The sequence below is a fragment of the Lasioglossum baleicum genome, unplaced genomic scaffold, assembly GCF_051020765.1.
Source record: "Lasioglossum baleicum unplaced genomic scaffold, iyLasBale1 scaffold0328, whole genome shotgun sequence".
Lineage (NCBI taxonomy): Eukaryota > Metazoa > Arthropoda > Insecta > Hymenoptera > Halictidae > Lasioglossum > Lasioglossum baleicum.
Genome location: NW_027469388.1, coordinates 137,534 through 142,312, shown reverse-complemented (window position 1 = coordinate 142,312; position 4,779 = coordinate 137,534).

The following is a 4,779-nucleotide window of genomic DNA, read 5'->3' as shown; positions in this document are numbered from 1 at the left end:
AGGATAAATGTAGCAATTGACTTAGCCGTTCGACTTTCGAATAAGATGAGAACGATCTCGATCGGTTTGACAATCGACCTTCTAATTCATGCATGAAGATAAGGTGCTCGTCACATAAAATGTATACTAATTTTATTATCTGAACATGAAGTTATTCGCTCAATGCACTGGGTTATGTTCGCTGAAGGTACAGCCTTCGGTAAAACTTTTGACTTTCTATGATCTGGTGCCGATCACAAACGGTGTTTCGCCCAATCTTAGTACTCATGCCGTGAATTAAGGTGGTTATTGCCAGTGCTGTACAGGGCATTTGGTACGGGAGTACCTGGTTGGACTCTCGGAATAACGGAATAGGCTAAGGTCTTGACTTAGCCGCTCTTTTTATTCATTCATGGCAAACCAGGTATACCAGGTGCAGGTCTGGTGAACAGTATTGGCATTAGACACCTTTCATCACGGTTTGTACACTAAATTAGAGCGTCCATCCATCTGAGATTTTTTTCAATTTGTATAAAGTCATACTTCTTACCCAATACCTAGCCCTCCGATGGCCAAACCCTCCACCTCCAGAGTATAACTTCGAGTTCAAGGAATCAAATTAGTAAACACTATAGTGACGGGCACGTTAATTTCATGTATGTATTAGAAGATATAGTATCAAACCGTTCGAGAGCGTTACCACCTTCTGTGAGCGACGAGCGGCTAAATCAATAGCTACACTCATTCCGTGATTCCGAGAGATAAGCCAGGTATGTCGCGACTAAACCCACAGCACAGTACTGGTAATAGATACCGTATTTCAAGGTATGAATGTTAAGATTGTCAGTCACACCGTCGGAGAACATATTCAATTGGTATAAAGTCATTCTTTTTAATCTATACCTTACATTCCGAGGACGCAAGCCGCCGTAGCGATTGTCCCGCTATGGGTACACAGGATCGAATTAGTTGACAATTTAACAGAAGGATACCTTAATTTCATGTATCAATAGGAATATCTATTGCCAAACCTTTCGAAAACGATACCAGCTTCATTGAGGGTCGAACGGTTAAGCCAGTTGCTTCACCTATCCAGTGATTCCGACACTCATACGAGGAATTCCGTGAGTAAGTCAGCAGAACGGTATTAGCAATAGTATAGGCAATGTACAGAGTCAAATCGTTGTAGAAGGTTACCTATTGGTAGAGTGTCAAATCTTATACGGGGGACATTACTTCTCGCGAACCACACCCGCTGTATTGAGAGTACAACTACGTGTTCAGGGAAACAAACTAGTATACATCCTAGTGTCGTGCACCTTAATTTCAGGTATGAATAAGCATATATAGGGTCCAAGCAGTCCGAGAACGTTACCACCCTCATTGAAATACTAAAGGCCATGTCAATAGTTTCACCTGTCCTGTGATTCCGAGAGTCATACCTGGCATTCCGGGAGTAAATATGCAGAACTGTATTAGCAATATGTACATTAATTTACGGCTCGAATATTAATGTACAGAGTGACTGCGTTGTAGAACGTTACATATTGCAATAGAGGCAAACTTTTTACCCAAGGCCTTATCATCCGAGAAAATAACCCGCAGTATCGAGGGTATTACTGTGTGTTCATAGAAGCATATTAGTACACATTTTAGTGGCCTGAACACTAAATGATGCTTAAATTAGAAGATCGAGGTCAAACCGATCGATAACTAATCCATCTTCATTGAGATTCGTAGGGTAACGTCAATAGCTTCGTGCATCCTGTGACTCCGAAAGTCAAACATGATATTCTAGGAGTAAATGCGCTGTACTGTGTTGGAAATGGATGCCTTAATTCCGTGGATTGAATATTAAAATAGATCGTCACAAAGTGTGAGATCGTTTCCTATTGCTATGAAGTCTAATGTTTTACCGATGACTTACCCCCCGAAAAATTAACCCACTGTATCCAGAGAATAACTTCGTGTTTAGAGAATCACATTTGCACACATTAGATTGTTGCCATCTTAATTTTATGTACGAATTTGATGGTGGAGGGTAACACAGCACGGGACCTTTACCACATTCTATGATATTCAAGCAGCAGTGTGAATTGCTTCACATACCCAGAGTTTCCGGCTGTCAAAGCAGTCATTTCTATATTAAACCAACTAGACAGCATTAGTAATAGTCACCTTCATTCACGGTTTGAATATTAAAATAGAGTGTCAAGCCGATTGTGAACGATACCAATTATTATAAAGTCCAACGTTTTACCGAAGCCCGTAGCTACTGCGAAACTCACCCGCCTCATCGAGAATATAACATCGTGTTTAGAGGATCCAATTAGTAAATATTTTACTGACGGGTACCTTAATTTCATTATGAACAGGAAGATCAAGGGTCAAACCGATCGAGAATGCTACCACCCTCTTCGAGAGTCGAACGGATAAGACAATGGCGTAATCTATCCTTTGAGTCCGAGATTCAAACCAGGTATAACGGGATTAAATGCATTGAACAGTATTAGCAATAGGCACCTTAATTCACGGTGTGAATTTATACTGGAGGGTCAATAACTTTGAGAACGTTACCGATTCGTGCAACGTCAAACGTCTTACATATGTCCTCACCGACCGAAGCTCTAACCGGCTGTATCGAGAGAAAAATATCGTGTTCTGAGGAACAAATTAACTTAGAAGTTATAGTATTAGTTAGAAGACCGCAGGAAAAACGGTTCGAGATCTTTACCTCCTTCTTTGAGAAACGGACAACTAGGTCAATAGCTCCACCTATCCTATGATTCCGAGAGTCGAACACAGGTATTCGGGGATTAAATCCTCAGAACAGTGATGGCAATTGACACCTAAATTCACGATATAAGGATTAACATACATAGACAAACCGTTGCAAAAAGTTACTTACTGGTATAGTGTTAAACATTTCACCGAGAGCCTGACCATCGGAGACGCAAAAACGCTGCATCGAGTGTATATCATCGTGCACAGAGAAACAAATTAGTCTTGAATTTAGCGGCGGGCACTATAATTTCATGTGTGAATTAGAAAGTAGAGCGTCAAACCGTTAGAGATCGATACCACTTTTGTTGAAAGTCAAACGGCTAAGTTAATAACTCACATTATACTATGGTTCCGAGAATAAAACCAGGTATTCCGAGGGAGAATCCGCTGAAGTGTATTGGCAATAGATACCTCAATTTGCGGCGGGAATATTAAAATAGAGCGACGCACCGTGTGGAAACGTTACTTATACAAAGTCAAATGTTTTTCAGAATGCCTGACCATCTCAGAAGCTAGCCCGCCGTATGGCCAGCATAACTGCGTGTTCAGAGAAGCATATTAGAATCTATTTTAGTGACGGGCACCTTGATTTCATGAATGCATCAGGAGATCAAGTGCCAAACCGTCGGGGAACGTGACCACCTTCTTTGACAGTCGAACGGGTAAGTCAGTAGCTTCACCCATCCTGGGATCCAAGAATCAATCCAGGTGTCCCAGGAGTACATCCCATGAAAAGTATTGGCAATGGACACATAATTCACGGCTAGAATAGTAATGTCACACGTCAAATCAATGTAGAACGTTACCTATTCGTATTGACTCAAACTTTATACCAAAGGCTCCGAGAAGCCCAACCCGCTGTAGGGAGTCCCATGCTTATTATTCACGAAATGAAATTTGTAGACATCTTTGCAGACGGTCACTTTATTTTCATTTAGGTATAGTAAAATGGGTAGTCAAACTGCTCGAGATTGTTTTCCACCGTATTCGTTATTCGAACGGAAAAGTCAATTGCTTCACCTATCCTGCGATTCCGAGAATCATACCAGGCAATCCTGGAGTAAATCCGTTAAACAGTATTGGCAACAGACACGATAATTCACGGTTTGAATATTAAAGTATAGCGTAAACCCGTTTGGGAACGATACCAGTTGCTATAATGTCGAACATTTTACCGAAGACCATACCCTCCAAAAAAATTTATCCGCTGTATCGAGGGTATAACTTCTTTTTCAGAGAATAAAATTACCTCATTCTTTGAGTATCGAACTGATAATTCAATAGCTACACCTATTCACTGATTTTGAATGTCAGACAAGGTATTCAGGGAGAATATTCGCTTAACAGAGTTGGTATTAGACACCTTATTTCACGGCTTGTATATTAAGGTAGAGCGGCAAACCACTTGAGAACGCTACCAATTTGCATCGCGTCAAACCATTTACCGAAGGCCTTGCCTGAGGTGAATCTAACCTGATGTATCGGGAGTATAACATCGTGATTAGTGGAAGAAATTACTACAAATTTTAGTTACGGGCATTTTAATTTCAGGAATGAATTAGAAGGTCGGGTGTCAAACCATTCGATACCGTTACCACCTTCTATGATATTCCAGACAGCGAAGTCAATCGCTGCACCTCTCCTGTGATTCAAAGAGGCTAGCCAGATATTCTGGCAGTGAATCCGATGAACAGTATTGACATCATACACCCTATTTCACGGTATTAATATTAAACTCCAGAGGCAAACCGCTGTAGAACGTAATGAATTGTTAGTGAGACCAACTTTTTTCCGAAGGCCTTGCCTTCAGTGAAGCTAATCCGCCGTCTGATGAGTATAACTTAGTGTTGATGGAGACAAATTAATATACATCTAAGTGTCGTGCTCCATAATATCATGTATGAATTAGTGGAGCGATGTTCAAACCGCTCGCGAACGTTACCACCATCCTTGAGGCACGGACGTCTAAGTCAATAGCTTCACGTATCCTGTCATTCCGAAAGTCAAACATGGTGT